Source organism: Pristiophorus japonicus, chromosome 8, assembly GCF_044704955.1.
Source record: "Pristiophorus japonicus isolate sPriJap1 chromosome 8, sPriJap1.hap1, whole genome shotgun sequence".
Taxonomy (NCBI): domain Eukaryota; kingdom Metazoa; phylum Chordata; class Chondrichthyes; family Pristiophoridae; genus Pristiophorus; species Pristiophorus japonicus.
In genome coordinates, this window is record NC_091984.1 from 17,129,949 (window position 1) to 17,149,864 (window position 19,916).

The window sequence follows — 19,916 nt, forward strand, 5'->3', positions numbered from 1 at the left end:
CCGAGGGAAAACAGGACTCACGTTGGTCTCAAGAAACCCCTCACATTCCCCGTGCCCCCTCCCCGTCCCATCTAACTAACCCTGTGAGCCTTGTTTTCAGTTCCTGCAGGTTGACCAACATTTGTTTTTGCAATGCCCCAGCTGAATTGTTTATCTTCTTTTGAGTTGCCAGCTGAGTCTGGTCCCACCAGCTATATAAATGCCAAAGCATAGTCTTGCATCAATATTTGGTTCCATTCTGTTGACCCTTTATGGTGAGCCCTTCAGCCATTCTATTTACTCTGAATTGGTCATTTCTCTAACCCTACTCCATTGATCACTGTCCTCTAATCAGATGTTAAGAAACTGATTACTTCTTCCTGAATCAAGTAGTCAAAATTCTTTTTAAATGTCATGAAAAAGCACATATTTTGTAGACATGTGCGGGGCCGAAATTCAGGTCTGTCCAAAACGGTTCGCACCTAATGCTTTAGAAGTGTTTTTTCCCCCGCATTGGATGAGGTCGCCTCTTTCGCAAAATTTAGCTCTTTGTCATTTTTTTTCAGGCGGATTGGAAGTCGGTTACAATGGGGGCAGAAGTGGGGCGGTGAGCAGAAGAGCGACTACTAGAGCCGGAAGTGGAGGCGAGACAGAGTCTTCACTGCTGTCATTTATCAGTGGAGCGATGATGACGTCATGAAGCATGTGCGTCACCACATCTGTTGTGTAGGTATGCTTGTTCTCTGTGTGATGTCTGTAACACTGTCATGCAACATTGAATGTACCCTTGTACTGTACACACCTTATCGGTACACTAGAGGGTGCTGTTGCTGGAGACCCAGGGGTTGCCTGCACACGGCAGGTAACCCAGTATAAAAAGGAACACACAGCTTGTTGTCAGCACTCAGGAGCTGCTCATAAAGGAAGTGCAGGTCTGCACAGTTTAAGTATCATACCCTGCCTCGTGGAGTCATTCATTACTAAAGGTACCTACATATACTGCAACATCGCTCCCCTTCACTTAAAGGGGAGAGCCGCTGTGAGCTCTGCGAAGATTTTAGTTAGGTCCACTGGGCCACCAGAGAGGGTTTCGGCCAGGCCAGCGGCCTGACACCCAAGAGGCAGTAAGCGGCTTCTTCGGGAGGCTGAATTTAGGCCCCATGCGTTTTATGGGATTTGTTTTCTGCAAATTAAATTAGGGAGCCAAGGATAATCTGAGAGAGGGTCCTACTATCTCATAGAATCAGAGAATGGTTACAGCACAGAAGGAGGCCATTCGGCCCATCGAGCCCGTGCCGGTTCTCTGCAAGAGCACTTCAGCTAGTCGCACTCCCCCTCCCTTTCCCCGTAGTCCTGCAATATTTTTTCTTTAGGTACTTATCCAATTCCTTTTTGAAAGCCATGATTTAATCTGTCTCCACCACCCTTTCAGGCAAAGCATTCCAGATCCTAACCACTCACTGCGTAAAAAAGCTTTTCTCATGTTGCTTTTAGTTCTTCTGCAAACACCTTAAATCTGTGTCCTCTGGTCCGCAACCCTTCCCCCAATGGGAACAGTTTCTCTCTATCCACTCTGTCCAGACACCTCATGATTTTGAACATCTCTATCAAATCTCCTCTCAACCTTCTCTGCTCTAAGGAGAACAATCCCAGCTTCTCCAGTCTATCCATGTAACTGAAGTCCCTCATCCCTGGAATCATTCTCGTAAATCTTTTCTGCACGCTCTCTAAGTCCTTCACATGCCCAGAATTGGACACAATACCCCAGTTGAGGCGGAACCAGTGTTTTATAAATGTTCATCATAACATCCTGGCCTTTGTACTCCATACCTCTATTCATGAAGCCCAGGATCCCATATGCTTTTTTAAATGCTTTCTCAACCTGCCCTGCCACCTTCAACGATTTGTGCACACATACCCCCAGGTCTCTCTGTTTGTGCACCCCCTTTAGGTTATATGTCCTCTCCTCATTCTTTCTACCAAAATGTATCACTTCACACTTTTCTGTGTTAAATTTAATCTGCCACGTGACCGCCCATTCCACCAGCCTGTCTATGTCTTCTTGAAGTCGGTCACTATCCTCCTCACTGTTCACTACACTTTCAAGTTTTCTGTCATCTGTAAATTTTGAAATTGTGCCTTGTACACCCACGCCTAGGTCATTAATATACATCAAGAAAAGCAGTGATCCTAGAACCTACCCCTGGGGAACACCACTGTATACCTTCCTCCAGTCGATAGATTGTTGGATATTAAGGGAATCAAGGGATATGGGAATAATGCAGGAAAGTGGAGTTGAGCTAGAAGATCAGCTATGATCTTATTGAATGGCGGAGCAGGCTCGAGGGGCCAAATGGCCTACTCCTGCTACTATTTCTTATCTTCTTACGTTCTTATGTATACACCGCCAAGGATAATTTGAAGAGGGAGTCTGATTTGTTATCACCTGCTTTATATTATCACACAAAGTCAAAATGACTCTGTGTGTTACTGGGTTTGATGCTGCTGTATATCTTATATAATAACACACAGTATGTTACTGGTATAACACTCATGTATGTACTATTTAGCGATACACCTTGTGTTACTGGGTATAGCACAATTTGCGGATGATATCAAATTAGGGGGTTAGTTAATATTGAGGAGGACTGCAACAAATTACAGGAGGACATTAATAAACTTGCAGAATGGGCAAATAATTGTCAAATGAAGTTCAACACAGATAAATGCGAGGTAGTGCATTTTGGTAGGAAGAATAGGGGGGTCATTTATTACTTAGAAAGTGTAAGTCTAGGTGGGGTAGAGGAACAAAGGGATCTCAGAGTACAAATACAGCATTCACTAAAAGTTGCGACACAAAAAGCAAACCAAGCACTTGGGTTTATTTCTAAAGGGATAGAATTGAAAAGTAATGAAGTTATGCTAAACCTGTATCGAATCTTGGTTAGACCTCACTTGGAGTACTGCGTACAGTTCTGGTCGCCATATTATAAAAAGGATATAGAGGCACTGGAAGGGTGCAGAGAAGATTTACAGGATGATACCAGAAATGCAAGGGTACACCTATCAGGAAAGGATGAACAGGCTGATTCTCTTGAAAAAAGAAAGCTGATGGATGACCTAATAGAGGTCTTTAAAATTATGAAAGGTTTTGATAGAGTGGATACAGAGAGAATGTTTCCACTTCTAGGGAAGAGTATAACTAGAGGTCATTAATCAAAGATAGTCACCAAAAAATCCATTAGGGATTCCAGAAGAAACCTCTTTACCCAAAGAGTGGTGAGAATGTGGAATTGACTACCACAGAAGCGAATAGTTTAGATGCATTTAAGGAGAGGCTGGACAAGCGTATGAGGGAGAAGAGAATAGAGGGTTACACTGATAGATTTAGATGAGGAAAGATGGGAGGAGGCTCGAGTGGAGCATAAACGCCGACATGGACTGGTTGGGCCGAATGGCCTGTTTCTGTGCCGTATATCCGATGTAATCCTCTGCAATCCTATGTAATAGCCCTCCTCTATATATTATATAATAGACACAGTGGGATGGAAATTGGCTGAGGCTGTTTGGAGTGCACGCCCCAACCGAGAGCTCTACGGCCAGGCAAAAATTGGGCCTTGGTGCGTATTTCAATCATTTAGGCAAGTAACGCTTCCGAAGGCACCTCACCCACTTGAAGCAGATGAACTTAGGGCCACTTGCCCCTCAGGTAAATCCCGTAGGGGGACAGGGAGAGCACAGCGGGATGCATGCCGATCGTGAGGGCTATGGAGCTTGCAGAGGTCTCCGCCACTGATCGCTGTACACTTCACAACTATTTAATTGGCAGCAAAATGCATCAGTATGTCGTGAAAGCTTTCCTTATTTCTTTCTGACTAATTACATTAAACCTGTCCTGCAGATCTGGATCTTACTATAAAAACAATTTTTAAAATAACTTCTCGCAAAACAAATACAAATCACATGGACAGGACAACGTTCCCATGTCAACAGAATTATGTCTTGAGCTAGTAAGTTGTGAGCCAACTATTTACAATCTATATTAACGACTTGGAAGAAGGGACCAAGTGTATTGTAGCCAAGTTTGCTGACGATACAAAGATGGGAGGAAAAGCAATGTGTGAGGAGGACACAAAAAATCTGCAGAAGGACATAGACAGGCTAAGTGAGTGAGAAAAAAATTTGTCAGATGGAGTATAATGTTGGAAAATGTGAGGTCATGCATTTTGGCAAAAAAATAAAAGAGCAAGTTATTATTTAAATGGAGAAAGATTGCAAAGTGCCACAGTACAACGAGACCTGGGGGTACTTGTGCATGAAACACAAAAGGATAGTATGCAGGTACAGCAAGTGACCAGGAAGGCCAATGGTTTCTTGGCCTTTATTGCAAAGGGGATGGAGTATAAAAGCAGGGAAGTCTTGCTACAGCTATACAAGGTATTGGTGAGGCCACACCTGTAATACTGTGTGCAGTTTTGGTTTCCATATTTATGAAAGGATATACTTGCTTTGGAGGCAGTTCACTAGGTTGATTCTGGAGATGAGGGGGTTGACTTATGGGGAAAGGTTGAGTAGGTTGGGCCTCTACTCATTGGAGTTCAGAAGAATGAGAGGTGATCTTATAAAAATGTATAAGATTGTAAGGGGGCTTGACAAGGTGGATGCAGAGAGGATGTTTCCACTGATGGGGGAGACTAGAACTAGAGGGCATGATCTTCGAATAATGGGCCGCCCATTTAAAACTGAGATGAGGAGGAATTTCTTCTCTCAGAGGGTTGTAAATCTGTGGAATTTGCTGCCTCAGAGAGCTGTGGAAGCTGGGACATTGAATAAATTTAAGACAGAAATAGACGGCTTCTTGAGCGATAAGGGGATAAGCGGGCGGGCAGGGAAGTGGAGCTGAGTCCATGATTAGATCAACCATGATCTTATTGAATGGCGGAGCATGCTCAAGGGGCCATATGGCCTACTCCTGTTCCTATTTCTTATGTTCTTATGTTCTTCTCAAATAGAGCTGGCTCACACAAACAGCAGAGGTACAGAATTCAGATGCTGAGGGAAAAGTTACAATTTCAAGGCAAGTTGCTAATATTTTCTATCTCAGGAAGCATGACATTAGAACTGTAGGCTGCGTAAATCCAGAGAGAATGCCATACATTGCCCACTTAAACGCTCCAGGTAACAAACTTGGAGTCCACAAGCTCATGGAGTGACTGCTTGTTGGTCTATTTTGGCACAGTGAGCAGGATTGTAGCAGACTTCAGGTGGACATAGACAGACTGGTGAAAATGGGCAGACACATGGCAGATGAAATTGAATGCAGAGTGAAGTGATGCATTTTGGAAGAAAGAATGAGGAGAGGCAAAATAAACCAAAGGGTACAATTTTACAGGTTGCGGTAACAGAGAGTTCTATTTTTTTCAGCATTTATTGCCCATCCCTTTTTGTCTTCTTGAACTGCTGCAGTCCATGTGGTGAAGGTTTTTCCTCGCAGTTTGATATAATTGAATGGTTTGCTAGGCCATTTCAGAGTCAACCACTCGGATCTGGAGTCAAATATAGGCCAGACAGTAGCTTCCCTTCCCTAAAGGATATTAGTGAATCAGATGGGTTTGTGCGACAATCTGGTAGTTTCATGGTCACTGATACTAGCTTTTTATTCCAGATTTATTTAATTAACTGAATTCAAATTCCCCAGCTGTCGTGCTGGGATTTGAACTCTGTCTCCGGATCATTAGTCCAGGCCTCTGGATTACTAGTCCAGTAACATAACCACTGTACTGCCATTCTCGTACACAAATCTTTGAGAAAACTGGTAAAAAAAAAAAGTGTAAGGGATCTTGAGCTTTATAAATAGAGGCATAGGGGCTGAAATTGCCCCTCTCATTAAGGTCTGTTACCCCACAAATCGGCGGCTGCCGACTTTTCGTGGAATGGCCGCTGGGAGCCCAATTGCCCTCCCGAGTTTTCCCCAATCCAATCGCAGCGCTCGCTCCCCCCCCCCACACTGCTCTGCTGCCGCTGCTCCACCTTACGTGCTGCATCACCGTGCACACCCCCGCCCCCACCCCACCCCACCCCCCCGACGGCGAAAATTCCCCTCTGAAAATCTTTGGCCTGCCCGGCGGTGCCAAAACCTGTTCTTTCCCGGTGGTCCAGTGAGGCTGTGGCCTTCTGCAGCAGCGGTGCGGCTTCCCTTAAAGGGGAGGGCGCACAGCCACTGCCGCCATGTTTTTTCTGTCGGCCGACTGCCATGTCGGGCTGACAAATTATGCCCCTGGGTTCAACTGGGCCGCCAACAGCCAGCCTGGCATCACCTCTTGGGTGCCAGGCCGCTGGCCCGGCCGAAACCCTCCCTGGTGGCCCATTGGGCCGAAGTTTTAAAATCGCGAAGGCTCTCCCCTTTAAGTGAAGGGGAGAGCCATGGTGACACGGAGCCGTGATGATGTCATCGCGGCGGTCACTCCGCACCGCCCCCCAGCTTCTGCCCCTCGGGAGTTGCCACCGCCGTGCATCCGCCCCTCCAGTGTACTCACCGCCCCCATTAAGAGCGACTTCCGGGTCCGAATAAAAAAAAAACAACAAAGAGCGGAATTTCGCTCAAGAGGCGACCTGAACCATAGCTGCGGTAACAATCATTGAAACGGGGTGCATGCGCCCCATTTCGGGAGGGGAGCATTTTCTACCTCATAGAATACAAAAACAAGGAAGCTATGCTGAACCTTTATAAAACACTGGTTAGGCCTCAACTGGAGTATTGTGACCAATTCTGGGCACCACTTTTTCGGAACGATATCAAGGCATTAGAGAGGGTGCAGCGGAGATTTACTGGAATGGTACCAGGGATGAAGGATTTCAGTTAGATGGAAAGACTGGAGAAGCTGGAGTTGTTCTCCTTAGAGCAGAGAATATTTGATAGAGGCGTTCAAAATTTTGAAGTATTTTGATCGAGTAAACAAGAAGTTACTGTTTCCACTGGCAAGAGGGTCGGTAACCAGAGGTATAGACATAAGGTACATAGAAAAAGAATGAGAGGGGAGATGAGGAGAATTATTTTACACAGAGAGTTGTTGTGATCTGGATTGCACTGCCTTGAAGGATGGTGAAAGTAGATTCAACAGTACCCTTCCAAAAGAGAATTGGATAAATACTTGAAAAAGGAAAATTTGCATGGCTATGGGGAAAGAGCATGGGTGTGGGACTAATTGGACAGCTCTTTCCAAGAGCTTGCACTGGCACAGGCATGATGGGCCAAATGGCCTCCTCCTGTGTTGCATGATTCTAACATGGATTGCTTTATCATGAGTGGCTATTGAGGAAGATAATACCATTGGATAAGGATTTGGAAATGAAGCACGTGGAAGGATACAGGGAAAGGGCAGGAAACTGGGATTAGAGTGAGCAGCTCTGTTTGAAGAGCTAGCATTGGCACAGGCATGATAGTCCAAATGGCCTCTTTCTGTGCTGTAGGTTCTATGATTAAACATAGCTTGGTTGAGTCAGCTAAGCTTGATTATGTTGCGAGATCTGCTCGTCAGAATAGCACACATAGGGGCCGATTTTCATCAAAGCCTCCGCCCGCCCAAGTGCCACTCAAAGTGCCGCCGATGGCCGCCGAGGTACCAGAAGGTATTTTCGGTGGGATATTCATGGCTGAAATCCCTCGAAGCTCAGTGGGCGGCAAATGGACGACGTATGCCACCAATCTGGGCAGCAGCGGGCGGGAGGTCTCATTCTCGGCGGCAGAGGTGCTTGCCGCCCAAGTGCTGCCGAGGATGGAGTCGGGCCCACGGAGGGTCGAAGACCTGAAAAAAAAATCACCAATAAAAAATGTAAAAAACTATTGGAAGACCTCCAGGGGACCCCATGCAGGTACATCGCTGTTGAAAAAAAAATCTAAAAATGTTCACTTACCTTTTTTTCATCCTCACCGTCGGGAACAAACCAGCCCCCATGCAGCGGTCCATCCCCGTTCTGCCGTCGACTCCCGCCGACTCCCGCCCGCAGGAATCTGGGAGCTCAGTTGCGACAGCCGGCTGTCCGCTGACGTCAGCGGGCGGTTCCCGGCAGCTCTCCCCTCCCGCCCGCTCCAGGCCACCTCCAAAGTGGCACTGGGCGGATCTTCAGGAGGAATGTCGGCGGGAGTGGGCGGCAGTCGGTGGCAGCGGGCGGTGGGCTGATGAATTTCGGCCCTGTAGAATATGGAAGAACCAACAGCATTACTGATTGTCCTTCACATGGGCATCAGTAAACAGACTGATCGTGGGCTGCACTCTAAGATGTAAAGTTGTGTAGGATGTGATTATGAATGCATGGCAAATCTGCTGAAGTCACATGCTAGGAATCAATGTGACAAAGTGCAAAGGACACTGGTTTGATGCAAAAGAACTTTGATTTTTATTACAGTCAAGAAAATACAAAGTTAGAATTACTCTAATAAGAAAGTACAATGTCAAAACTTATTCAAACTTATTAAAGAACAGTACGTTACACATTCAGAGGGGATTCCAATAGCTTATAATGTCTCTAAGAGAGAACAACACATGACATTCAAAGGGGGTTACAGTAGAATTACACCTCCCACCTCTCAATACCTAATCCTAGCTAGGTTAGACTCCAGGGCAGGCAGGGACTATGCTTACCAATCCTTTTGACAGCTAATGATAGATTGTGGTTTCAGGGTTCACTGGATATGGTACAGTCTGCTTGCCGTACCCGAACGTCGGAGAAGACTTTCTGCTGCGCAATCTTCAGTTGGGTTGAGTCCGCTGATGCGGTAAGGCGCGTTTCGGATCTGTGGGGTAAGTACCCGTTTTCTTTGGTTAGAAATAGGTTTCTACAGTCTTTTAGGTAATGTTTTACCCGTTGGTAGGTCAGGATTAGATTGTAGAGTGGAAACTTATCGATTCTTCGGTTTTTTCCCGTTGGAGTTTTGTTTCGAGTTTGGTCGATCGCGGTGGTTTTTCGTTGATACCATGTTGGTTGTGGTCGGTTGCTGCCACGATGGTGATGTTCTTCCTTCATTCAGGACTTCAGGACTCTGAGGCTGGAGAAGTTAGTTTGCAACTGTCGCGTTGGTTTCTCTCCTTGTCTTGATGACACAAGCGTGGTCTCGGTTGTATAGCCAAGTATGTCATCTGAGGTAGTAGCAGTCTTGTAGCTACCTAGCAACCTAACCTCTGTTGGAAACAGGGGCCACTTATACGGTTTGAATGGTTCTAATCTTGGCGCCAAATCTGTTCAGAATTCTTTGTTTAAATTTGGCGGGTTTGGCTCTTCTTTGTAATATTTTGGCGGGCTCGTTAAAAGTTGATATGTTTTGGGTGGGTTGATGTTCAAAAACTATTTCCTGATGGAAATATTAGTTTGGTAATTCCACTGTCCTTTTGTGCTTAGTTTTTCGCATACAGGCTGGATTGGGCCTCTTTGCAATGTATATGCTGAAATGGTTTTCCAGTCCATGTTGATGGGTAACTATCTCTGGGTGATTTTGTAATGTTAATGTCTCTTGTGGAGAAGGATTCTCGAATACCCATTTCTCCAGAGAGGTTACTTTAGTCCTCACACCCAGGTAGTCTCACTAATCAGGTTGTCTCCTGTTAGTCCTTTTAAGCCCACCCACAGCCATGAATTTGTCTTGTAAAAGTTCAAAATTCTATTAAAGTTCGTAATTTCTTCCATAAGCACTTTAGGGTTCTAAACTTTTCGGTAGATAGTTCCAAATTAAATTTCCTTTCGAATGAGCCCAAACACTTGGGGGGGGGGGGGTTCTTGTGAATTTTGCACCCTTTCCGTGCATAAGAAGAATGGACAGTTGGTCCATCCAGCACCAATATTCCTTACAAGATATTCACTCCAGAATTACCTATAAGTACAAGTGGATTCTATGACATTTCTCAGTGTGGGGTAAAATTTCCACCAGGGTTCCCTGATCACTCGCATAACTTCGGCAAAAGATCAAAGGAAACACCCGAGGTACGCCGTAAATTGCCAATTGTACCATTTCTCTGGGGTTTCCGTTGGTGTCCTGTTGAATTTATGGAAGGAAAGAGAGGTCCTTTCAGAAATTGAACCCCTGCCATTCAGAATGTACACTTTCTTTTGTATGGTTGGGAGTGTTAAACCATGTGATACACATGTGGCCACCTCTAATTATACCAGCTTGCTATGATGAGGCCACTAAGTCCTATTGCTCTAAGAACATCCTGAGGTCCTTTCAAGATTGGTGAGGGAAGTTTCTAGGCTGGCAGATGCTTACAAATTCCCGGCTCTGGGTCAGAAGAAATCAGCATGAAATGATTGGGTTTTTTTTCTGGGGGTTTTTGTGATACTTTTGACATCTTCGAGTGTGATGTCTAAAGTATGAAAGGCCCAAAATGTTTTTATATGAGCTAGTTGATCTCCCGTGGCATTGCACGTGGGGAGTTCAAGATCAAGTGTCGTCATCAGATGAAGCAGGTTAGGGAATCATGGAAATTGGATCAGAGCAAACAGAGGTCCTTCAGTCCATGCATTTTGCCCTTATTTTTATCTAATACTTTGATTTTACATTATTATTTATATTTAAGTCACGAAACAAAGTCCACTTTGGGACGCAGTGAAGTAGAGTTGGTTGGAGCGTAGGAGTTTCTGGGCATTACAAGTTGAGGAACTGGGAGTTGTAAAACTGAGATGCTGCAGTGCCACCACTGGCCGGAGAGTGTAAATTAACATGATAATGTTGCATCGGCATTATAAATGGGGAGATGGGAATTTATATGGGAACAGGTGACACGAAAGGATGACAAAAGCATGACACCTAGAAGCAAGGTTTTGTAGATAGAAAATGTATGCAGATATAAGAGCCTACACGACAGGCGATCCCCAGGTGGGCAGAGGAAACGTTTCAAGGACACCCTCAAAGCTTCCTTGATAAAGAGCAACATCCCCACCGACACCTGGGAAACCCTGGCCCAAAATCACCTTATGTGGAGGATGAGCATCCGGGAGGGCGCAGAGCACCTCAAGTCTCGTTGTCGAGAGCATGCAGAAGTCAAGCGCAGGCAGCAGAAGGAGCGTGCGGCAAACCAGACTCCCCACCCACCCTTTCCTTCAACCACTGCCTGTCCCATCTGTGACAGAGACTGTAATTCCCGTATTCAGTCACCTAAGAACTCACTTTTACAGTGGAAGCAAGTCTTCCTCGATTTTGAGGGACTGCCTATGATGATGATAAAGTTGATTATGCTGTGCCCATTTTACAGGCATTAAATTGACATCTACGGGTCCAATATGCCAGGTGGCGTATATTTGCCCATTCTGCAGAGGAGGTGCACCAACCGCCATGTTAGATCGGGCTGGTCAGTCGGTGTCTAGGGCTCATGTGTAAAACTGGCGTTGAGCCGATTGCATATGCAGATCAAGGGCCTGATATTTGTTTGCTTCACTACATCAAAGGCACTATATCAATGCAAGTTGTTGTTGTTGTTTTGTAAAATTGGTCTGCGACGGACCGCAGCATGCACGTAATGGCAGAGAGCAGAAAAATCCATCGGAATCGCCTGATTGGGTTGGCCCTCCGCCCACCCCACAGGAAAGGCCATTGGCTGCTCCGTTCCTGCCTGGTGTAAGCAGGGCAGGCCAAGGATGAGGAGTTGTTAGGCCTCATCACCTGAATCTTCCGACATTCTCCACTGCGATCCCACCCGATTCTGGGCAGGATCGCGGAGGACAATTCCCCCCACAATGAGTGGCTCCTGTGGTAAAATATTGGAGGACCAAGTATCAATATCTTGAAGGGAAGGCAGAAGAACATTGCTGTTGGTCGATTGAAAAGAGGTCAATGTATACTCAACATTTTCAGTGGGTGACTGAACACGGGCAACTGTTAGTTGAGTTGATCAGCAAATATACCGAGTTGAGAAACTGAGACTGAAATGTTTGGCTAGACTCACAAACGCAGCCTGAGACCAAAACTAAAATTTGACCCATGAAGGAACTGTCTTCAACAGCCTCCTGAGGATTGGATTGACAATAACAATTATAGCTCAGAACGAGGCAGAGTACAAACACAAACTGTTGACTCTTCCCAAAGCCAAAATCTCCTGGCAAAATGAGGCTGCTGAGTTTAGTTCCCACATAATTACTGGAAAAGTAAACATGGTTGCTAGCAAGTGGAATTTATTTTGCTAAAGTGTAAAGTTCTACATCCTGGGTTTACCATTGACCAGAAACTTAACTGGACCAGCCACATAGAAACTGTGGCAACAAGAGCAGTTCAGAGGCTGGGTACTTTGCGGCGAGTGTCTTACTTCCTGACTCCCCAAAGCCTTTCAACTATCTGCAAAGCACAAGTCCAGAGTGTGATGGAATACTCTCCATTTGCCTGGATGAGTGCAAGTCCAACAATACTCAAGAAGATCAACATCATTCAGGACAAAGCAGCTCACTTGATTGGGACCTTCAGCATTTACTCCCTTCACCATTGGTGCACTGTGGCTGCAGTATACTGTTAGAAAGGGAGTTCCAGGATTTTACACAGTAACGATGAAGGAACAGCAATATATTTCCAAATCAGGATGGTGTGTGACTTGGAGGGTGCAAGGGAAAATGGGAAGACTTCTCCTCCCACGAGTGGGCCCCCTGAAATAGAGGGTCGACACTCGCCCCAACCCATGTAGCAGTTCTTGAAGTTAGCAGACAGAGACGCAAGGTAAAACGATGTTTAATTATGAACGTCCGGAACACCTCTCATCATAGCCACCTGTGAGTGGAGATGCTCCCGGACGTTTGTAATTAAAGATCGTTGTACCTTGCCATCTGTCTCTGTCTGCTAACTTCGAGAACTGCTCTGCAGGTTGGGGCGAGTGTCGATCCTCTATATCAGGGGGCCTGCTCATGGGAGGAGAAGCCTTCCCATTTTCCCTTACATTTGGCGCTGCGAGCAGGGTACGGACTTCCCGAACGGAACAATGACCCAGCTGTTGGGGTGAGTATGTTTTAATTTACCACCTTCAAGTTAGAGCTGTGGCATTGTAAACCACAAGGGAAGGATATCCGTACAAAGAACCATCTGTAGCGAGTCCCAGAGGGACGGAGATGGAGGACAAGGACGATCTAGGGGTGGAAGGGGGTCACAAGTATATCCTAAGACGCGCACGTGTAGGTAGCGCGGCAGTGCGAGGGTACGACGCAAGGGAAGATATAGGGGAAGGTCTATTCACCCGAAGCGGTACGAGCGCACGGGGCAGGGACAAGACATATTGACCTGGAAGCAGGGCAGTATGCGTGTACGCCGCCGAGGGGAGACATATAGATATATAGATTGTGGATATAGAGACGACCTCCCCGCAGAGACGAGGCCTATATATAGATAACATCCTGCATACCTAACACGAATTAAAGGGAATGCCCAAGACCCCTACACCTTCCCCAAGGTAAGGTGGGTAACCCGGCTAGTAAAAAGGCGAATAAAACCAATCATTAATTGTAACTTGCGTAACTACGTAATGCCAGAAAAAAGCTGATAGTGACTATCTTAAGTGACATATGGATCCTAAAATAGAGCCGGCCAAACAATAAAAGATCATTGAGTACATTGGGTTGAAAGACATAAATTTAGTCTAGGAATGAGATAAAGAATGCCTTTAAAAAAAAGCCTGCGTGGGTCTCTCGAGGCTGCGGGCTGGGGAAGTACGCTCCAATTTTCCTTTGTGTAAAACCTTGACGCGAAAGCTTCTAGCTCAGTAAAAAAGAGTTTTTAATAAAAGATTGGCATTACAAAATTTTAATTGGGATTTTGAGATATTAAGAGAAGGCACAGCAAAATACTGAGATAGATTCAAACTAAAAAAAAATATTAAATTAAATCTGATCTCTTAAAAAAAAAAGGAGGAATAAAACGAAAAGGTTTGGAAACAATCTAGAAATACCTTCAGGGATCAGGTCAAACTCCTGGGTGAGTGGCGAGCTATCTGCGAAGGTGTAAAAGGGACTTTTGAAAAAAAAAATTAAATGTTAAAATGGCAAGCTTTAGCAGTTTAGAAAAAAGGACATTGTAACGGCCTTGAAACTGGAACATTTGAGATAACGAAAAGCAGCCCTCAAAGCCTACGTGCTAGACTCCATTCCAGTTATGGAGAAAAGAAAAAAAGATAAAGACGCAACTTTGAAAGAAAACAAATTGAACAAATTTGAAAGAAAAAGTGTCTTCAATTGTCTGATGATTTTAAATTAACAAATTTACCGAGACACGAGCCCTCCGTGTAAAATACAAAACCTAATTTGAAGAAAGGAGATCTGAAAAAAAAAGACATAATGTACTAAATAGCTGCTGAAAAAAAAGGGGTGTTTGCGATGGAAAAGGACATAACTTACTAAGTACTAGTTGATATCGGCTGTGAAAAAGATGTTGGTTTAATTGGAAAAAAAAGAATTTGAAGAAATAAAAGACACTCTCCATTGATAATGATTTTAAATTACGAGAAAGTTTCACTGCAGTTTGAAAGATTTCCAAAATGTACATTGTTTATCAAGAACAGTCCCGAACAGTCTAAACAAGCAGGAGGGTTTTGAAAATAACGAGGAGAAAAGATCTAAGCTATGTGAACTCAGCACAGAAAGAAAAAAAACTGGGAATTAGAGAATCTTACTGAATTTTTAAATTCTTATAGAAAATGGAACTGGCACGGAAGTTTAGATTTTGTGCTGAGAGAAATAAAACACAAGATTTGCCCAGTGAACGGGACCGTAAAAAAACCCCCGAAATGTTGGAATGTATACAGCTTGTGTGAAAATTGGATTTCAGTAAACAAAATAGCTATTAAAAATGTGTGGTCTCGTTTTAAATCAATTTTTAAAAAAATCTTTGGCAAGTACTTGAATTAGAAGTTAAGAAAAAATAGGAGTTTAATCTAAAATGCTGTCTTTCCTGATGAGAATACTTTTATTATGACGGCTTTACTAATGATTTCTGCTGTTTTAACGGATTCCTAATTTCTAAGCAAGTTTTGAAAGTACAAAGACTTGGAAAAAATGACATCAGGCCTTCCTACAAACCTGTAAAGGAGTTAACCCTTTCCATTGACAGCTGTTTTATACTGGACATTATTAATTTGGATTTCTTAATAAAATAAAGACTCACCTGACAGACAGAGGAAATGGTGGGATAGTCAGAATACAAATAAAACAGAACTAGCCTATGTAATAATACTCGCCTGATACAAATAAAAGAAAGATACTCAAACAAAACAAATTCAAGAGTTAAAGGCTAAGATAAATAAGCTGGAAGAGATTTTTTTTTTAAATGGGACCAGACGGATAGTGCAGTGCGCAGCCATAGCACCATCACCTATGGCAATAGAGCCAATGTACCCCACGGTGGGTAAGTGTAGTCTACAAACCCAACCTAACCCTTACCTCCAATTTCACAGAGTGACCTCGACATGCATGGATAAAAGATGAGTAGACCAGAACCTAACACCTGGTGACGACCAGGCTATCTGTTTAAAATTTGCAGATAAAACACTCACCGAGATGGGACCACAGCGGCTACTTCGACTCTGGAGACTCAGGATACTGGGGACCTTGAGGCCCACGCAAGCACTGGATAATACAGACGGACTATGAGAGATATAGCACACGCAGGAAAGACACAACTACATGAGATGGGGCTTTGTTTAATTTAACTGACGAAATATGCATCCCAGCAGTCAAGGACTGGAGCAAGGACAGAACTTATTTTAACGCATGGCTATGTATAGTGTATTAAGTAAGGTTGTAATGCAGCAGGCTGCCGATGCCATGGGCGCCAGTAGATTCCGAGGACAGGAGCAAGTTCATAGAAACCAAAAGGGGAGCGGGCGGGTAAGTGGAGCTGAGTCCACGGCCAGATCAGCCATGATCTTGTTGAATGGCGGAGCAGACTCGAGGGGCTAGATGGCTTACTCCTGTTCCTAATTCTTATGTTCTTATGTTATGTTCCTATGTTCAAAACCAGCAGCCAAATCCACCCCCGCAAGAAACAGAAGGGTGGGAACAGAATGGAGCAAAAAGGGGGTGGGACCCCAGGATGTTTAGGAAAACTGGCCAGTGGGATAAAATGATGACCAAGGGAGGTCTCTGGAATATAAGGTGTATGTCCCGAAGCGTGACACGGTAATAACACGGAGAAGCCGGTATTGATCATGCGCAGCGCAAGCAAGAAGGAATACAACCTAAAAAGGGGGGCGGATGGAGTGTGGAGGAAAGATGACAATAAACGTACGGCTGGGACACCAAACACGCCCAAAGGGACCCTGGGAAGCCCTACCGCTGCCCCGACAACCACCCTGGGGACAACAACTCTTCCCAGCACAACCAGTCAAGTCCCCCCCATAAGTCCGTCCATAAAGACTGGAGCCAAAGCGGGGCTAGTAATGAAAGAATCTAAAGAAAGGATATAATTTGGGGTGTGTCAGCGACTACTTAACCTAAACCTAACAGATATCATTCTTCCTAGCTTCTGTGGGAATGAAACTATACGTATTTCCCAGAACCTGACACAACGGATCCTCGAAGGCCCGGAATCCACTACCCTGAGATTTAATGTCAGAAAGGGAACAGGACAAGGTCGAACAAAAAGGGGAATACTGGAAACACTAGGCACGGGTTATGCAGCAGGGGTTGCGACGATGAATTCCGTAGACGACCGGGTTAACAACTTAACGCAAATCTTAAGGGATTTACTGGGGAGGAACATGGATAACCAAGCCCTACAGGTGCAATACCATAGTATGACGTAACAAAGGGAGACCCCTTATACCAAACTGACAGTATCGGTGAAGAAACCAAACACAGTTACGTTACCATCACCCCTCCAGACAGGTGATTAAATTAGTACGAAAGGCATTGACATAACAGATTGCTATAAAAATAATCAAGTGATTTTATGTTGAGGTACGTCACGAATGACGAATGATGATTGCAGATTCCACCAAACTAACGGATGCATGCTGAGTATCACTCCTCTCGAACACGATTCCGAAACAATCGCTGCTCCACAAGGGAATGGAGATTGGTGCGTGAGCACAGGAGCAACCAACCGACGATTAAGACCAGGGGAGGAGTCACCCCCTGTGTCATCACCAACCCTATCTTCTGTTTCAGACCTATGGGAAAAATAGACATAAATGGATACCACATACATCCCGAGACAATGCAAATTATCCACAGAACGGTCAAGGATACCTTCCGAGAAGGGTACAAGGAGGCAGTATGGGAACCGCAAGAAAAACAGGTACCCGAATTAAGTGAGGAACGATTGGTGCAATGAATCCAAAACTAAAGACGACACTATATCCAGCTGATGGAAGAAATAGACAAACCTACAAAGAGACACTAACGCGATGCTGGCTGATCAGCCCTGGTACTCAAAGCTGTGGGACGTTGGACTTAATATTCAAATTCACCCATGGATAAGAATAATATCACACGTACTTGTAGTAATACAGGGCCTGGTTCTGATGGTCATGATGGGATTAACATGTGCACGAATTAAACAGGTCAAATGACACGGTAGAGCATACGCTATGATTAAGACCATCAGGGCTGAAAATTTAAGCAGTCCTACAGGACTTGCCTTATATAACTCTGCGGGAAAGGTCTCAGGAGGTCCCGAAGCTTGGGAGATGGCCACCCAGGTGAATGGACCTATCTGGTCCTTGCCTACAGGAAGATAGTTATCGGGAAATATGGCCAGCTTGGCGTATAGCCAAGGCCAAAAGGGGGGAAATGTAAGAGAAAAATTTGGCATTAGGGGTACCAGCGGGACAAGGGTTAAAGTGCTGGTTCCTATACCGGCTCATAAGGAGGTAAAAGGCCTTTCTTCGGCCTTGTACCAAGGCTCCAGAAGTTATCAATTCAATAATATTCCGACAGGATACGATGCGAGAACCTAAACAGACATTGATAGGACCTTGCGAAGAGGCTCGAGACAGACTCACGGGCACCAAGGAGAATCAACAAATTCTGATCTAATGAAGTAATTCTAGTCACGGCCTAAGGTGGTCACGAGGGTCTTGGCCTGTCAATCCAAAGTAGCACTAATAAGGTAGCAATTAGAGAAGTAGCACTGATAAGGTAGTCCAATTAGAAATCTAGGGAGGTCTTACCAGGGAACGGAGGGCTTTTTGAAATGTATGAAAGTTGTATGATTGTGCTGTTCGGGGAGCATCTCCACTCACAGGCGGCTGTGATGAGAGGTGTTCCCAGACGTTCGTAATAAAAGATCGTTATATCTTGCCATTCGTCTCTGTCTACTAACTTCGAGAACTGCTATGCAGGTTGGGGCGAGCATCGATCCTCTGTATCAGGGGGCCCACTCATGGGAGGAGAAGCCTTCCCATTTTCCCCTTACAGAGGGGAACTTGGAGATGAAGGTGCTCCCCTGTACCTGCTGCCCTTGTCCTTCTGAGATGCAGATGTCATGGGTTTGCGAGGTGCTGTTGAAGAAGCCTTGGCAAGTTGCTGCAGTGCATCTTGGATATATTCAAGAGGGAGTTAGATATGGCCCTTATGGCTAAGGGGATCAAGGGGTATGGAGAGAAAGCGGGAAAGGGATACTGAGGGAATGATCAGCCATGAACTTATTGAATGGTGATGCAGGCTCGAAGGGTCGAATGGCCTACTCCTGCACCTATTTTCTATGTTTCTATGTTTCTAAGAAGATGGCTCACCACCACCTTCTTAAGTGAAACCATGGATGGGCAATAAAAGCTGGCCTTGCCAGTAATGCCCACATCCCATGAACGAATAAAGAAAGTGAAACACATTCTTTGATTGAAACAATTTATTTCTGTAACTTTTATCAAATAGATATGATAAATTAATTCATAAATATCTAGCAGAGCTCCCCAGATGTCACTCATGATGAGATGGAGGATGCACTAAAGTGTGATGTCTGAAGTATGACATTCAACCGTGGAGTGGATGTTGGAATCAGCGACGAGTGGAGGTCGGAAGCGGCAAGGAGCGGAGGTCGGAAGCGGCGCGGCGGAGGTCGGAATCAGGGAGGGGCGGAAGTTGGAAGCGGCAAGGAGCGGAGGTCGGAAGCGGCGAGGAGCGGAGGTCGGAAGCGGCGAGGAGCGGAGGTCGGGACCTGCGAGGTATGAAATCAGAAGTGGAGAGGAGCGGAGGTTGGGACCGGCGAGATGCGGAGGTCGGAAGCGGAGAGGAGAGGACGGATGAGGCACGGAGGAGTGGAGAGGTCGGAGCCCAGAGTGGAGTAGCGTGGACAAGACCAAGAGAAGGCACAGCACTGGCTAATGGTGAGGCTGTGAGGTCGTGAATCCAATGTAGAGCGATGTCCTGTGGGAAGGAGGAAGGAAGGAGGACAGTAGGAATATGTTTGAGTTTGTGTGTAAGTATTGGCACATGCGGCGGAGACTGGTCTCCAGTCGTCTTGGATTCCCTTACCACTGGACCAAGACCTTGCTCCGTCAAGCCCGTGTGGTGGCTGGTGTGCAACGGACACCCGACTTTAAAAGAAATCACACACAGGCATCTTCCACCATTTAAAATGAGTTCATCAGTCACCTGAGTACTCATTTTTCGTGTGGAAGCAAGTCATCCTCGACCCCGAGGAACTGCCTATGATGATGTCTATGATGATGACATTCAAAGTGTGACAGCTAAAATACAACAGGAAGTACGCAAGTCCCTCGCAGGAAGTGGGCTCGATATCCAAGATGTTTAATATTATAGTTATAGTAAATTGCTTGTGGCATTGGTCATAGTCACTTGATGAATATGAGGGGTTTTTTGTTTGCAGGATGGTGACGGAGTTCGTAGAGGTACTTTTAGAAACTTGCCCCACCCACCACTTACTGGTCAGTGCCTACAACTACACCATGACAGTTGACATTGGAAACTTTAATAGGAAGTTTTTAGCATAACATCTGGATCTCACAATTCAGACATCG